The sequence below is a fragment of the Acinonyx jubatus genome, chromosome D2, assembly GCF_027475565.1.
Source record: "Acinonyx jubatus isolate Ajub_Pintada_27869175 chromosome D2, VMU_Ajub_asm_v1.0, whole genome shotgun sequence".
Classification (NCBI taxonomy): Eukaryota; Metazoa; Chordata; class Mammalia; order Carnivora; family Felidae; genus Acinonyx; species Acinonyx jubatus.
The window spans coordinates 11,842,474-11,860,879 of NC_069393.1; the positions used below are offsets into that span (position 1 = coordinate 11,842,474).

Genomic DNA, 18,406 nt, shown 5'->3' on the forward strand with positions numbered 1-18,406 from the left:
GTCACATGTCCAACATTGTGACATAGCAAGAATGCTCACAAACTCCTTTTTCCACCCATTCAAAGTTCTCTGTGGCAGCAGGACTCAGGAGATGCCACCTCCCCCACGGACTAGATGGCTTCCTGGATAACGTCTCCTACAAACTAGAAGGATGCTAATCGCAGCCCAACTGGGCAAGCAACAAACCCCCCAGGGGCTTCCCAAGAACCTGCCCGATGCACAGCCCTCAGAAGGTACAGTAACATTCAGAGTCAAAACTTCATCCACACTCTCTAGTTTAAATCCTGACAACTCCTAACTACGTCGCGGTCGTCACTTCAGTGATGCTACTCCACTCTGCACTGAACTTTCTTGAAGGCTAGAAAACAAACAAAAAAAAAACCCATCTTGTGTAAACCTCTGTACTTCTCACAATGCCCTGCACAGTTTTTTACATACCAGACAGACACTCGGTTAAGTATTTATAAAGTCAACGACTGAAAGGCTACGCACTTTTACAAATATACACATAACCATACGAATATAACTTATCGGCTGGGTATAATATAACCCTTGGGTTATCATGTCATGTTATACAAACCTTTTCTGTCAATACTTTGGTGTGGGATATTATCTGGAAAGACCTTAATCACCATTTCTATCTTTTGTTTCCCAAAGGGAACATCAACAGAGGAAGTGCCAGTCTTAGTGAATATCCTGTGCCCTGAGGGTGGGGAGGTGGGGGGTAGGCCCACGAGACCATTTTAATTACAAACCAAACACAGTAATATACCTTTTCTCAGCTGCGGCACAAATAACCAGAATTCCCGGAACGTGGACACCTAATTCTATCCAAGAGGCTAACTTTTCTCTTTCAAACAAGCTCTGGTGGAATTATTTTTCTCTAATGCTGCTCTTTTGATGTTGTCTAAGATGGAAGTGGCCAAGTCACAACTGGGGTTTAGCTTCGCAAATCCTACGTATTAACTCTGGAATAATGTAACGCTTTGACAAAACTCTAGTGTGGGAGGGGGAAACAACAGTGTTCTTATCCTAGAATAAGTCCTGGGCTTTTATTTTCAAGGGAGCCCCAGGCGAGTCAAGCCAGGCCTTCTGGCCAGCGGGGCCAGAGTCAAAGCTGGGCGCTGGCCCTGACCCGCAGGACAGTATGGACAGGTGGAGTAGGAGCGGGGGCGGGGCAAGCCCCCAGAGGAAGAGACGCAAGCTGCATGAGGGAAAGGCTTTACCCTCAACGATCAGCAGCTCTTCAAAGCCAGCTCTACCGATTAGCACAAGTTCACGGAGGTAGAAGACTGCGGCAAAGGGAAAAGGAAAAGGGAACACCTGAGACGGCTTCTGTTAAGTGAGCAGAGAAGGGTCCCGGGGTTCCTTTCTGCTCCCCACTCAAGTACAGTTTATCCGGCACCTACTCTCGTGTCCTGTGTTTTACCGTGCTGTGTGGGGGAGAAGCGGGGACTGTGGCCTTCTAACCACATGCTCTTTGAAATAAGCTTCCCCAAGGCATGAAATAAATAATAAAAAGAATTGGTCCATGCAGGACATAGGTCACTTAGCCTTGAGATTATTTACAGTGAAATCTGAAGCAAACTTAGTCAAGGGGACTAGGACCCAAACAATCAAGCAGTAAATTAATTCAAAGCACTGACATACCAGAAAATATATTTGAGGTATTATAACTAAACAATAAAAAGCACTAAAGCTACCAGTCTAGTTTTGGGGAATCGTTTCCTCTTTCTGGAAATTCAGCTAAATATAAATTGTTAGCAAACCTTGCGGAAAACATGTTCGGTGGAACTATGCAGAACTACACGGAAAGGCTATGAGTTGGGGAGAGTGACACAATCAAGGTGGAGCGCCATGAATTTTTTTCATGAGTATTTTGGCCAATGTCTTCAATTAGCTTGGATGGCCACAACAAAGTACCTTAGGCCAGATGGCTTACACAACAGAAATTTATTTTCTTATAGCTCTGAAGGCTGTGAAATCCAGTATCAAGGTGGTGGCCAATTGAATTCCTGGAGAGGGTGCCCTTCCTGGCCCGGAGATGGCCACCTTCTCTCTGTGACCTCACAGGGCACGGAGGGTGGGAGGGAGAGAGAGCATGACAACAAGTACACGCTGGTGGCCCTTTCTATAAGGACACTAATCCCATCAGAAGGGCTCAATCTCCATGGACTCATCTAACCCCAATTAACTCCGAAAGGCCCTCTCTCCAACTACCATCCTATTGGGGGTTAGGGCTTCAACATATGAATTCTAGAGAGACATGAACATTCAGTCCATGAGAGCAAATGAAATATATTATTCCAGCTCTAGGTAAAATGGAGTAAGTGCATTCTACCCTTTCTCACTGAATGCTGCTATAAAACCTGATGGAACACATGGAACAGCCATTTGAGGAGCCCATAAACAGAAGCAGGTGAACTGGGAAAGAAGACCAGAATTCAAAGCACCACTGAACCAGCAGTGAGTGTTTTCTGTTTTGTTTTTCCCCTGCTAGAATCCCCTGGTCTAGATGTAAAGCAGCCTAAAACTCAGAATGGGCACCAGGGCCCTGAAGAAGCCCTTCTGTTCTGGCTCAAGGACCAGGAAAGCATTTCCTAACGCTCAGAGAGTCTCAGGGAAGTCTGCCATCTTTTGTTCTTTCCTCTGTTCTCTAGTGCCCCAGCCCCAGGAAATCCTGCCACCCCAGCAGTAGCAATGCCTCCAATGGCAGTGGGGGCCCACAGGCACCAACACCTCTGAGGGAGGGAAACCTTCTTCTACAGAGAAGCTGTGGTCCCAGGAGGAGGTACAAATCATAGTCGGTGCTTCCTCTCTGTCCCTCCATTGCTTGGCCCCAGACACGGGCCCATCCCAGGAAGTAGCCTGTGCAACAGCAAAGCTAAAGCACTAGCTTCCTGGATATAGGACTCAAAGAGGAAGTCCAGGGAGCCGGCAAGTACCAGAGATTATGGAGAAGGAGAAACTCAGGAAAGTTAACAGGTAAAGCTGATTAGAGACTCTTAGGCTCCCCCTCAGGCTACACAAGGACAGAACAGACCTAGACAGCACAGCGAAGACTCTGAGACTGAACTGAAGGACAGACCACCACACGTGTCCCAGATTGTGGCACACACAGAAGACAGATCCAAATAGCACTGCAAATGCTTTGAAAACAGAATTGACATGGAAACTACAAAATAGTGGTTAGAATTTGTAGCCTGAACCCAACCACCTCTATTGCCTGCTAGAACAAAAATATTAATATCCTGCACAGGATTTAAACAAAACCTAGAGACTTATGATATTCTAATGTTTTTTTCAATTTTTTTTAATGTTTATTTATTTTTGAGAGAGAGAGAGAGAGAGAGAGAGAGACACAGTGTGAGCAGGGTAGGGACAGGGGGAGAAGGAGACACAGAATCCAAAGTAGGCTCCAGGCTCCCAGCTGTCAGCACAGAGCCCAACACAGGGATCGAAGCCATGAACCACAAGATCATGACCTGAGCCAAAGTCAGATGCTTAACCAACCGAGCCATCCAGGCACCCCCAAGAGTCTTATAATATTCTTGGGGCGCCTGGGTGGTTCAGTCAGTTAAGTGTCCGGCTTCAGCTCAGGTCATGATCTTGTGGTTCATCGGTTTAAGCCCCATGTCAGGCCCTGTGCTGACAGCTCAGTGCCTGGATCCTGCTTCAGATTCTGTGTCTCCCTCTCTCTGTCCATTCCCTGCTCATGCTCTGTCTCTCTCTCTCAAAAAAAAAAAAAAAAAAAAAATTAAAAGAAAAATTTTTAAATAAAAAAAAATCTTCTAAATGTCTGCAATACAATTCAAAATTATTCAGCATACACAGAACCAGGAAAATCTCAACTCACATGTGAAAAGACAGTAACAGGGGACAATGCAGACATGATGTAGATGTTGGGATTAGATAACCAAGGCTGTAAAGCAGTTATTATAAAAGTGTACCAAGGAGTAAGGGGAGAGGCACTAGGTGGTTCAGTTGGTGGAGTCTCTGACTCTTTATTTCAGCTCAGGTCATGATCTCACAGTTTGTGAGATCGAGCCCCATATTGGGCTCTGCACAGATAGCACACAACCTACTTGGGATTCTCTTACCCTCTCTCTGCTCCTCCCCCCCCAAAAAAATAAATAAACAAACATATTTTAAAAAGGAGAGGAAATACCCTTGAATACAAACACTGAAGATATAAACAACAAAATTGAATTTTATAACTGAAAAATACAATAACCAAAATAAACTCCGTAGATGGACTCAATCACAGAACAGAGATGACACAGGAAAGCATCAGAGAATTTGAAGATAACTCAACATAAATTATTCAATTTGAACGATGAAGAGAAAAATAATGGGAAAAAACGAACAGTGCATCAGGGACCAATGTGGCAAAACTGAAAGATCTAATACTCACGTTACTGGAGATCTAGAAGAAGAATAGAAAGAATACAATGCAGTTAAGACATATTGGAAAAGATAGTTAAAAATTTTCTGAATTTTGTGAAAAACAGAAACACACAGAGTCAAGAAGTTCAGTGAACTCTAAACATGATAAACCCAAAGAAATGGATGCCCAAACATAGTACAATCAAACTGCTGATAATTGAAGACAAACAAAAAGAATCATGGAAGCAGGCAGAAAAAAAAAAGTGGCATTATTTGCAAGGCAACAACTCAATGATTGTACATTTCTCATCAGAAACTATGGAGGGTAGCATAAAATGGAACAGCTTAAAGTGCTGGAAAAATAAAAACCAACCCTTCAACCCAGAGTTCAAAATCCAGGAAAAATATTCTTCATAAATGAAGTTGAAACAAACACATTCTCAGGCAAGGAAAACAAAGAGAATTCATTGCCACCAGACCTGTTCTAAAGAACAGCTAACGGAAGTTCTTAGAAGGGAAATTATACCATGAGGAAACTTGGAACATTGGGAATAGACGAGGAACAACAGAAATCGTAAATATCTAGGTAAATATAATAGGCTATTCTTCTCTTGAGTTCCTTAAAATACAGTTCATGTTTGAAAGCAAAAGTGTCTTATTGAACTTTCAACCTATGTAAATGCAATACATAAGACAATTGTAAAATAGAGCGTAAAGAGATCTAAGTGAAATAATGATAAGACTTCCACATTCCATTTGAAATGAATGGTAACATATATTGATTCCACATAGATTGTGGAAAATCAAACATTTATATTTTAATCCCAAGAGCAACCATTAGGGTTTTTTTTTTTTTTTTACAAAGATATATAGTGAAAAACACAATAGATAAAACAGAATACTAACAAAAATTCTATGTCCCAAAATAAGGCAGGAAAGAGAAAACAGAGAAATGAGGGGGGAAATTCAAAAAAGGAAACCAACAAAAAACAAATATATCAAAGAGCCAAATATATCAAGAATTACATTAACTGGAAATGGTCTTAAATATGACAATTAAAACACACAAAGTGGCAGAATGGATACAAAGAACATCTGAATTCAAATAAAATAAAAGGTTAAAATAAAAGGTTAAAAATAAAAGGATGGAAGAATATATGCTATATGAGCACGAATGAAAACAAAGTGGAGCAGCTATATTAACATCAAAGTAGACTAAAGAGCAAAAATAAATAATTATCAAAAGTTGGAGCATTACCAAATGCATGAATCAAAAACTAAAAGAACCGAAAGGAGAAACAGACACAACTACAATTACATTTGGAGATTTCAACGCTCCTCTCTCAGCAATGGACAGAACTAGTAAACAAAGTTGGCAAGGATACAGAAGAACCGAACAACACCACCAACCCAACTAGAGTCAACAGATATTTACAGATTACTCCACCCAACAGTAGCGTATCATTTCAAATGTATGTGGAATGTTCGCCAAGACTGACAATATCCTGGATCATAACACCAGCCCAAAAAATGTGAAAGAATTGTAATCACACCAATTATGCTCTCCAATCATAATGGATTTAAATTAGGATTAAATAACAGGAAAAATGAAAAGATAATCTAACATGTATACACGACACCCTTGTAAATAACTTATGGTCAAAGAGAAGTCAAAAGAGAAAGGTAAAAATATTTTGAACTGAATAAAAATGAAAACACAACATGTCAAAATTTGTAGGATTCAGCTAAAGCAGTGCAAGACGGAAATTTACAGCATTAAATGCTTAGATTTAAAAAAGAAGGAAGGTGTCAAATTACTGATCTTAAAGACACAAACAAACAAACAAAAACAAAAGCAAAAAAAGAGCAAAATAAACCTAAGGCGAGCAGAAGGAAGGAAATAAAAAAGCTAGACGCAGAAATAAATGAAATTGAAAAAAAAAATTAATAGAGAAAAGTAATGAAAAACTGATCCCTTAAGATAAGTGAAATTTATAAATCTGAACAAAGAACAAATACAAATGATCAGTATCAGGAATCAAAAAGAGGATATCACTACAGAACCTGATATAACAAGGGAATGCAAAAAGCAACTCTAAACACATAAATATGACCTAGGTAGAATTAACAAGTTCTTGAGAGCAAACTACTAAAATTCATCAGAGAGAAAATAGACAACCTAAAGAATCCTGTAACTATAATTTTTTTAAAAACCTTCTGAAATAATTTTCCAGACCTAGACAGTTACACTGTAGAATTCTACTAAACATATACAGATGAACTACCACTTTAACACAAACTATTCCAAAAACAGAAGAGGAGGGAATGCTTCCCAAGTCATGTTTATAAAATTGACATTACCCAGATATGAAAGCCAAACAAAGGTGATAAAAAAAGACCAAACAACAAACAAAACAAAAACAAACAAAAACTATAGGTTAATATCTCTTATAAACGTTGATAGAAAAAATCAGGGAAAACCTTAGCAAATTGAACACCTAAGTACTTTTTTAATTATACACTACCACAACCAAGCAGAGCTTATCCTGAAAAGTCAAGGCTGCTTCAGTATTTTAAAAAAATCAATCAATGTAATCTACTTTATTAGTAGACTAAAGAAGAAAAGCTACATAATCATGTCAGCTGATAAAGAAATAGCACTTGAAAAAATTCAATATCCATTCAAGATAAAAAAAAAAAAGTCAGCTAACTAAGAAAGAAGGGGGCTCCCTCAACCTCATTAAAGTTCATGTACAAAAAGCTAACAACTAATATCATACTTAGTGATGAAAAACTGACCGCTTTCCCCTTCAGATCAGGAACAAGACAAAGATGTCCCCTCTCACCATTGCTATTTAATGCTCTACTAGAACTCCCAGCCAGTATAATAAGGCCAGAATAAGAGATAAAAGGCATAAACATTGAAAAGGGAGAAACGAAAATGTCCCTATTTGCAGATGACATAATTGAAACCAAAAGAAGTGACCAAAGAAACCTCCCCCTTGAACTGAGTAAAGTTAAGGTCACAGGACATAAGGTAAAACACAAAAATAATCTTATCTGCATACCAGCGGATGAACAACCAAAATTGATTTTTTTTTAAATCATTAGTATGGCTCTTAAATTATTTAAATACTTAAGAATAAATTTAACAAAACATAAACAGGATCTGTAGGCTAAAAACTACAAAACACTAATAAAAGAAATTTTTAAAAAAGACCTAAATAAACAGGAAGACATATCATGTTCAGGGACGAAAAAACTCAGCTCCCTAAGCCCATGTACAGATTTAACTCAATTCTATTAAATATCCCAGGAGGATTTTAGTAGATACAGGCAAGCTGATTCTAAAATTAACAAGGAAATTCAAAGGAACTAGGAAAGGCAAAATAAGTTTGAAAAAGAATAATAATGTTGGAGAAATCACACTACCTGATTTTTTAAGTTATGCCATAAAGCTAGATTACCCAAGACAGGGTGGTGACAGTGGAGGGGCAGCCACATAGATCAGAGGGACAGAACAGACAACCCAGAAAGAGATCCTCACAAATATGGCCAAGTGATTTTTGACAAAGGTCCAAAGGACAGTCTTTCCAATAAAAGGTGTTAGACATCCATACACTTAAAAATGAACCTCAACCCCAAATTCACACTTTATACAATAATGAACTCAAAACGTATCATAGATTTAAATGTAAAATATAAAGCTTTCCGAAGAAATCTTTAAAGAAAGTCTTTATGACCTAGGTATGGCAAAGAGTGCTTACACATGATACCAAACACATGATCCATAAATGAGAAAAACTGATAACTTGGAGTCGATCCAAATTTAAAACCTTACAAAAGACACTAGCAAGAACATAAAAAGATAAGACTAGAAGAAAACATTTGCAAATCACATACTGACAAAGGCCTTGGACCCAGAATATGTAAAGAATCCTCCAAGCTCAACAGTAAGAACACAACCAACCCAATTGTAAAATAAACCAAAGACCTGAACAGGTGTTTTGCCAAAGTAGATTAATGCATGGCAAATAAGCTCATGAAGAGATGTTAATATCATTAGCCATTAGAGGAAATGCCTATTAAAACCACAATTCGATGCCTATTAGAATACTTAAAAAAATACCGATACTGTCAAGTTCTGGTGAGAATGCAGAAGAAACAGAATGCTCGCACATTCTCAAGGAAATGTAAAAGAGTACAGCCATTGTGGAAAAGAGTTGGGCAGCTCCTCATAAAGCTAAAAATACTTTTATCATGTGAGCCAGCAATTCCACTCCTCAGTATCTATTCTAAGGGAACAAAAACTTCTGCTCACACAAACACCTACACACAAATGTTTATAAAGCTCCGGTCATAATTACCAAAAACTAGAAACAACCTAAGTGTCCTTCAATGACTGAATGAACAAACTGTACGACCATGGAATACTACTCAGCGATGAAAACAAATGAATTACCGGTGTATGCGACATCTTGGGTGTATCTCAAAGGAATGCCGAATAAAAGAAGCCAGTCTCAAAAGGTTACACACTGCGTGACTGAATTGACGTCTCATTCTCACAAAGACAAAACTCCAGGGATGGAGAACAGATCTGTGGGTGCCAGGGGTTGAGGAAGTAATTAAAAACAGTCACACAAAGTAGTTTTGTAAGATAATGGAATTGTTACGTGTCTTGATTGCGGTGGTGGTTATATGAATCTATTGTATCAAAATTCTAAGACCTATACACACATGCACATACGCACAATTTTACCATATGCTAATTTAAAATAACACTCAAATATGATACAGTGCTGTTCCAAATATTTGAAAACAATTTTTATCAGAATAAGACCAAGATTCAGAGGCAGCCATTAATTTCTTCTAATTTCTTCTTAGTTCTTCTTATGTTGTGGAAATATAAAATAGAACATTATTGGAACCCTAGTCTTGGGGTGCCTGGGTGGCTCCGTTGGTTGAGCGGCTGACTCTTGATTTTGGCTCAGGTCATGATCCCGGGTTCGTGGGATCAAGCCCCATGTCGGGCTCTGTGCTAGGCATGGAGCCTGCCTAAGATTCTGTCTTTCTCCCTCTTCCCCTCTCCCCTGTTTGCTTGTGCTCTCTCTCCAAAATGTATACATACATATATATATGTGTGTATATATATATATGTATATACATATGTATATATATATGTGTGTGTGTATATATATATATATATATATATATATATATATATATGAGCAAGCCAGCCTAGTCTTGCTTAGAATGGAGTTAGATATTGCTTCCAATCAACATTTTGGACTCTCATAAATGTTCATAGTAATTCAAAAGATATTCTCTAATAATGTTTTTATAAAGCTTGGAGGTTGTGAATCCAGCAGCACTAATTCACTATACTTTGTTTTTTGCTTTTAAGAAGTTCTAACAATCTAAGTAACAGATTTTTTTTTTTTTTAATTTCAACAAATTTGGGGAAGGGCATCAGTATGAACACAGGCTCTGGAACCAGACAGACTGGTTCAAATCCTAATTCTGCCATCTACTAGCTATTTGACCTTGGAAAGTTAGTGTTACTCTGTTACTTTACCTCTCGGTGCCTTGGTTTCCTTGTCTGTAGATAATAATAGTACTTACCACATAGGGTAAATATGAGTGAGAATTGAGTGAGTTAATATATGCAAAGCACTTAGAATAGTGCCTGGCACATATTAAATACTATATTGAGTGTCGGTTAAAGAAAATGCCCGTTTGTCGGTTACATTACCTTACACGTATGCTACAGAACAGCAGAATTGATGAAATATTCAAACATACTAGCATGACTCAAGTGAAATTTTACCAACTTATTAATTAATATAATAAAGATTTCATTGTAAGTTTCTGCGCTTGAGTCTCTCCCTCAAAACCGTGACAAACTTGGGCTCAGCTCTTGTGAGGATGACGAACGGGCTTCGTTAACAGCAAATTCAGTAGGTATCTGACTGGTGGCTGCCAGGACAAGGGAGCTAGTCTGACTCTGAGTTGTGCTGATATGTCTGTAGTGTCCTCACCAGTCATACCACTCTGAAGGCATATTTGTTCCCTTCTCGGTGGCGCATTCAATCGGGTGACAGACATAGCCTACGCAGCCTCGCCGGCCAGAATGGGAACAGCAGATCGAAGTTCTAGGGGGGAAGGAATTCGGCTCTGTAAAAGGGCGAACACAGAAGAGCTCTTCAAACATAACCTGGGCTTCCCAACAGTTGGGAATCACATCACTGGGAATGTTCCAGTAAGTTTTATGACCAGGTGGTGGCACAATTTTGATAACAACCACCACAGTCATTTGCTAAATGCCTATTGTGTCTGTCCTAGGTCCTTTACATACAGTATCTTCAATCCTCCCCAAACTTATAATGTAGTCACTATTCACAAGTTATAGGCGAGAAACTAAGGCCCAGAGAGATTAAATTTCCTAAAACACCTAGCTACAATGTGGCAAGGCTATGATCTGACCCAGGTCCCCTCAATTCCATAGCAGACATCCTTTCTACAATTCTACACTGCCTTGAGTTGAAGAGTCAATGACATTTAATATTCCTTTCAATCCTGAGAGAATGTGATTCCGGGAAATTCTATCCTTCTAAATCTGTATCTAGATCTTCCCTAACCGTTTCTATGACACTGGAACAGCAGGTGTCTTTATCAAGGGGAAAAATGCACGTCTTATCTTTCTTAATGTTGGTTTCTTACTTGAGTAAAGAGATGGGTTACAAGCTTAACCCACCGCTCAGCATGTCAATAGTCAATGAAATTAACAATAAACTGTACTATGTAGAACAGGTGTGGCATTTCTTACTCCTGAATTTACTTCTTGGAGAATGAGATTTTAAAATCTTCTGTAAAAAAAAAAAGAGGAAATATTTTTTCTGTCAATAAAAGTTCCAAATGAACAAATAAGTGGCGGTAAATCTGTGTCCTCACCCCTCCACTCTTCCTCTTTAGCTCTCTATTAAAACATGATAAATCTGTCACAGTCATCTCTCACCAACTGGAGGTAGTAAAAGATACATTCCTGAAAAGTGTCCTGTTAGCTAAAACCTTCATTGGCAAGTTCCGGGTTTCACAGAAAATAGGGAACTTACAAGAGAATCCAACAATAATATTGATAATAAATTAAAAAAAAAAAAAAAACCCTTTTCCCTCTGTTGTTCATGAGCTCATATCCTGAAAGCCATGATCTGCTGTGGGAGATGGGGTTTATTTTATATTAACCACACTTCCCTTTTTAAAAAGTTCTTGGGGCACCTGGGTGGCTCAGTCAGTGAAGCGTCCGACTTCGGCTCAGGTCATATCTCAAGGTTCATGACTTTGAACCCGGTGTCGGGCTCTGTGCTGACAGCTCAGAGCCGGAGACTGCTTCTGATTCTGTGTCTCCCTCTGTCTCTGCCCCTCGTCGGCTTGCACTCTGTTTTTCTCTCTCAAATATAAAGATTAAAAGAAAAAAAAAATTTTTAAGTTCTTGTTGTAGCCCTTAATGTATTGATATTTAATGCTTTCTTGCATTTGCTTTCTGTGTAGTATCATTTTTGCCAGCCTCGACAACATTCTTAGTAGCCAGCTGGTCTCTCCACAAAAGGAGGGCATGGTGTTTCTAGACCCGGCTTCCTACTGTTGTTCTCTACTGTCATCTAGGGACAGGGTGGAGAACAGGAGACCTCCTCCATCTTCACCCTGTGACCTTCACATGGGGTAGGAGTGGGGATGAGGGGAGGGATCACTGCAGCTAAGTTCTTTGGCGTAAAGCAACGAGACCCTTCCGGACATACCAAGATTTCAGACCTTAAAATTCGAGCACACAAACGTGAAACCACAGTGTGGAAAATTTAGGACTGGCAAAATGGTGGGTGGCTCACCAAGTATTATTACACGAATCTTGGAAATCTTCAGTACTTAATATTTTAACTATACCCCCAGAGCTAGAATTCAAATTTAGCATTCATTTATGGGGTCCAAAGGGGGAAACATTCAAACAGAAGTCCCTCCACACTCAGGTCAGAAAGAATCATGGAGTCGTGGAATTAGGAAGCTGGTCCCACTTCCAGAGGAGGGAACCCAGAAAGCCTACCTAACACGGGACAGGCCACAGAACCGGCCCTTTCATTTAGCATTCTCAGAGTTTCTCACACACCGTACCCAATAATCCGTGTCTTGCGTGCTTGAAACTATCCTGACAGAGGTTGTATTTGTACCTGACACCTCAGTACTGATTGGGTACAGACACAGAATTTGGGAATGATCATGAAAACGGAGCTTCATAGACCCCACATTCCTAAAGAATGAGGAAGAATGTCCCCTGGAGAGGTTTTTAGTTGCCTTCTGCTTTTGCCTACATGTGTAAGTTCGAGTGCTGGAAATGTTTATGATTCACTCAGCTGAAGAAATATCATTATTTACTCTTCTCCCTCTCCCCACAAAGAACAGTCATTGTATTTCAAGACTTTAGACACCATTCACTTAACTGTTCCTCGTTTACATCCAAGAGTTCCAAGGGAGGAGTGGGGGGAGGCTCCTTGAATACTAGCCTATGAGGACAACATGATAATAGACAATATAAAGCCAGTTTATCTAGCACAAGTAGAACTGAATGATGGATGGATCAGAATGTGGAAGGTGGAATACTGTCCAGCCTGAGAATCAAGATTATCTAGACAGAATTCTAATGTTGCTTTCAGCCGGTTAAGAATCATTAGAATCTTGGGGCGGCTGGGTGGCTCAGTCGGTTAAGCGACTAACTCCAGTTCTGAGCAAGATCTCACAGTTCGTGAGTTTCAGCCCCGCATAGGGCTCCCCGTCAGCACACAGCCTGCTTCGGATCCTCTGTCTCCCTCTCTGTGCCCCTCCTCCATGCTCTCTCTCTCTCTCCTCTCAAAAATAAACATTTTCAAAAAATTTAAAAAAAGAATCATTAGCATCTTGGGGCACCCGGATGGCTCAGTCTGTTGAGCATCCAATTCCTAATTTTGGTTCAGGCCATGATCCCAGGGTTGTGGGATTGAGCCACGAATTGGGCTCTGCACTGGGCATGGAGCCTGCTTAAGCTTCTCTCTCTCTCTCTCTCTCTCTCTCTCAAATAAAAAACAAACAACTAAACAAATACAAAGAATCATTAGCATCTCAACACCATAGGGGGAAAAAAACCACTGCTGGGGAGTCAACCTCTTTGTCTCCTTTCCTTAATGACCCCTTTTGTGATCCCCTGTTTACCTGAGAACACAGAAGACATAAAGAAATGGGTGTGGGCCATGCCTCTGGCACTGGGCCTCATTCAGCATTGACAGCTCCATAATGAGTCTGGAGTTCAAACTTAATAAGAAGCAGACTGGAAAGGAGAAAGCTGTGTGAAACTCTATCAGGTATAGTGTTTTGAAGCTGAATGGGACTTGATTTGTTTCCTGTACTTCTGTAACTCAAGTTACAGGCTTTTCTTTCTTCCTTTTTTTACTTACACCTTTGTTTTGTTTTTCCAGTTCCAGAAACATTGACACTAAAGAGACGAGAAAGCGATTTTAATGTTAGCTTGCCAGTCCTCTATTGCTGGCCCTTTCTAAGGTGAAAGAAGAAGGTCTAGTATATATCTCAGTCTTAAACATCTAAAATTAGCAAGGTGTGACCTTGGCTTTGCCTTTGAAAGCCATGTACTCAAGCTCTAAACAGGACATCGCGTTTCTTTTGCTCAGCAAAACTTCAACTTTAGGAGCGTGGGCCTGAGTTGCACATAGTAAATGGTTTTTTTTAATTGTGTTGTGCTCAAATGAATTAAGTTCTATACGAAGAATAGCAGCTCTGATGTTATGACAGTCCCCAAGTGTAATAAGAAAGTGGAGTTTGCAAAGGAAAGATCAGACATGCAAAGTATCGACGTCTAAAATCTCCAGTCTGGTTCAGCATCTCACTTTCACCCACTGAACTAAGTTCTTTTTCTTGTGTAAAACCCACTCAGCAATCTAAGGCAGAAAGTTTTCCCTAAACAAATAAGAAATGGGGATGAAATATGGGATAAACCTTGAGCTTAAAAAAAAAAAATCAATAGCTCTGTGAGGACTTGCATTTTTATAAGACGTTTTAGTCTTTAGAACTCCACAAAAGCAAGAAGTATAAGCTCAATAAATGGCTGTTATTAGACAGATGGGAACAACAGCCCGTATCAATAATGGTCTTTGGTGAACTGAGAAATATCCAGGTAGCTATTTTCATGGATTGATTGATCAGTATTTTAAATGTAATTGTCTGGTGGTCATAAGGATGGAATCTTATGGGTTTTATAGAACTATCATAAATGGTTTCTTGACTACTCATCAGTAAGACTCAGCCAGATGAGTGTACTAAGATCGAGAATGAGAGAATCAAGAGGTCAGGGAGACAGGGGCACGGCCTTTTCACTAGTCAAAGGAAATATTCCCAGACAAGATGCCATGGTTAAAAACTTGGGAGGTGAAGTCCTCCTGCAAACAAACAATAAGCAGTTGTCCTCACAGACTTCGGGAAATGAGAGAACATCATTTCATAGTACAATAAAAAACATCACCTGGGATGTTACAACAGCATGTTTATTGAGCACTTGCTAAGCGTCAGGCATAGAGCTCAGCACTTCCCTGAAACCGTCTCATTTAATTTTCAGTGCCACTCCGTGGCACGTGTACTGCTACTGTCCCCGTATGAAACATGGGGAAGTTGAGGCTTTATAACTTTATGGCTTGCCCCAAATCATAGAGCTGGTAAACAGTAGATTGTCCACACAAACCCAGGTCTGTTGCGCCTCAGTGTCTATGTTCCCAAATCCCATGACTACCAAGACTCACCCTGATGGGACTGGTCTCCGATGGACATGATAGGAACGGACCTACCAAAGACAGAGTGATGATATACACACGGTCAATAAAATGGTTTGATTCCACATCTCCTATTTTTGGACTGTATATCCTTCCTGCCCTTTTTTTCTCCCCCTCTCGGTCAGATTAAATCTGCAGTAATAGAGCCTCCAAAGCCCCATGAGATATGTCAGATTGCAGGGGGAAAAAAATTAATTAAAACCCTAGTTGAGAGTGGAGAGATGGGTGAAATAGGTGAAGGGGATTCAGCTTCTGGTTATAAAATACACAAGACACGGGGCTGAAAAGGGAATATAGTCAATAATATGGTAATAACCTTGCATGGTGACAGATGGTGACCGCACTTACCACGGAGAGCGCTGAGTAAGGTAGAGAGTTGTTGAATCACTGTGTTGTACATCTGAAACTAACATAACATTGTATGTCAACTATACCTCAATAAATGCATTTTAAGAAAGCATTTAAGCCCTGCCTATGTCCTAGGCACCCTCTTTTCTCAAGCAGCTGGCATGTGATAAGAGAATACAAAAAACTTAAACCCCAATTAGAATCTGTGAGGTGAACACTGTGCCAGTGCTACATAGAGTGAAATCATGGGGGCTAACAGGATGGGCACAGATTTTAGTGTCTTTGTGCTTAGAAAATAAGAGATCTCAAATTCTTCTTTTCCATTTCAGTTTCACATGTGTTTCAAGGTTACAACATATTCTAATAGAGAAATGGGGGCAGGGGAAGGGTTTACACAATCTTAATATTTTTTTGAATGTTAAGCACCAGCACACATTCTTTTCCAAATACTTTCAAGGGCATTTTCTTAGAATCAGGTAAATGAGAGCAAGCAAGTGACCTACTTACAGCAAAAAAACGCTCCAGGTTATAAAGGATGGGGAGCCAAGTGCATCCTGGAAACCACAGCATCTGGTCTTGTTTTATGCTTCATCTATCAATCTGCTGTTACAGAAATTGAGAATTAATGTTTCAACTACTGTTTCTTCAGTTTTGGCTGATGAATTCATATCTTCGTTCCTCGCACCCAATCCTTCGCATCTCCTCTCCCATGTAAAACACCATATGGAAGACCATTTATGAAGGTCCCAAACGAATCCTAGGGAAGAGGACTCATTCGCCTGTGCTTTAAATCCTCTGCTAATGAACTATAGTAAGGTTAGACTTCTTCCCAAGCAATTCTGTTTTGATGGATCGTGACTTTCCACAGACAGTATCACTTGAACAGTGTTATTTTCAGTACTGTATGAAGCTGAATAAAATATTGCAGGTTTAAAATAAATACCCAAGTTCTAGATGATGTTTATTGCTCGCCTAAACTGTAAAAACGTCCACTTGGCAGTAGTGTTTAAGAAAAAGGATCGTGTAGCGATGTAAGGTTGTGGCTTAGTGCCATCCTGATAACATTAGAAAATCACATACACGCATATTTTAAATTACGTGTAAAAAATTTTTTAAAGTTTATTTATTTTGAGGGGTGGGGGAGAGGGGGAGGGGCAGAGGGAATCCCAAGCAAGCTCCACACAGCCAGCATGGAGCCTGACGTGGGACTCAATCCCATGAACCATGAGATCATGACCTGAGCCGAAATCAAGAGTTGGATACTTGAGCCACCCAGGCGCTCCTAAATTATGTGTGAAATTGAAAACACAGAAGCATGAAAAGTAGATTTACGACATGTTCTTTAAACTTTGCTATTGCATCTTTTAGCTCTCTGTGCTTTTTACAGAATGGGGCTACCAATTCATCTTTCCATTCCTTCCAAACTGCTGAAATTTTAATTTTTCGTTGCTTTTGCCTCAACTCCATCTTATTCTTTCTATTGGAGCTTCAAGCACTTAATCTTGGTCTTTCACAGTGTTTTTATGGCTTCAGGTACAGCTTCATATTCTTGCTTTACTTTTCTTCTCCAACCATTCTATTTAACTTGTCAAAGTAATAATGAAGATTATTCTATACTGATGAAATGTTTTTAAAAGAACCAAGGCTACCAAGTGACTATTATACTGGCATAATTACTGCTATATAACTTTATCTATTTGTTGAAGTTCTGCTCTTTTCTATTTTTTTAAAGTTTATTTTTTTATCCTGAGAGAGAGAGAGAAAATGCAAGTGGGGGAGGGGCAGAAAGGGAATCCCAAGCAGGCTCCATGCCATCAGTGCAGAGCCTGACACAGGGTTTGAACCCATGAACTGCGAGATCATGATCTCAGCCAAAATCAAGAGTCAGATGTTTAATGGACTGAGCCACCCAGGAGCCCCAAAGTTCTGCTCTTTCTAAATCACTGTCAAGGGAATCATTTCTAACAAACAACAAACACGGTCAGGTTTACTGTGCTTACTTATCCACAAGTTTCAGATTTGTTTCTCCTTCCAAAGAGATTTTATTTTGAATCTGATCATGAGGGTTCCTTGTCTTGATATCTTGATATATCCCAGCTGACTTAATGGTTCAGCTGATCAGATAGGCTTTGGGGACTGGGGCAATAGAGATTTTTGCAAAAATACATCTAAAATCATCACTCACTAGAGCAGAGTTTCTCAAAGTGTGATCCAAAACTACCTATGTGCAAACCATCTCAGGTGCTTATTCAACATTCAAACCCCTGGGCTAAAACTTAGAGCAGTTAAATGGGAGCTTCTAAGGCTAGGACCTGGGAATCTGCGTTTTGCCATGTTGTCCAAGTGTACAGGCCCACAATGAAATCTGAGAACCCCAATCTAAGGAATCCCTTCCCCTTCAGGATGCGGTACAAAGATTTACCTTGGCTGCAGAGCAAATTAATCACACTCCCATCCTAACAAAAGTAAGGGATAATTCAATTCCATGTGGTTCGAAGAACTGCCATTAACTGTTTTAGGAGGCATTGATTAAAAGGAAAGAAAATAAGACAAAAACCCAAAACCTAACTTTCAATAATAAATGCAATAGTTATTTTTAATATCTTGATTCCAATGATCACAGGGGGAAGGCCCAGAAAGTCCACAAAAAAATCTGTTGTTATAATTTCCTGATTAATATTATACATAATGAATTATTTATTGAGCCCCTACTGTGGGCCAAATATGGTGTTTTATGCTGCCAGGGATTATATAAAGCTATCCTGGGATGAAAAGCATATGTTCACTCAGCTCTATTCTGGAAGAACCTCACT

The 18,406-nt window shown here is 39.6% G+C and overlaps 1 protein-coding gene across 1 annotated transcript in view; it reads left to right on the forward strand.

The window, feature by feature from the left end:
• The first annotated feature begins 100 nt into the window (after positions 1-100).
• Positions 101-18,406, forward strand: part of ATAD1 (ATPase family AAA domain containing 1) — a 76,752-nt gene continuing 58,446 nt past the window's right edge. The window contains exon 1 of the mRNA XM_027049940.2: positions 101-233. The gene's annotated coding sequence lies outside the window, so the exon portion shown is untranslated. The remainder of the gene's footprint in view (positions 234-18,406) is intronic.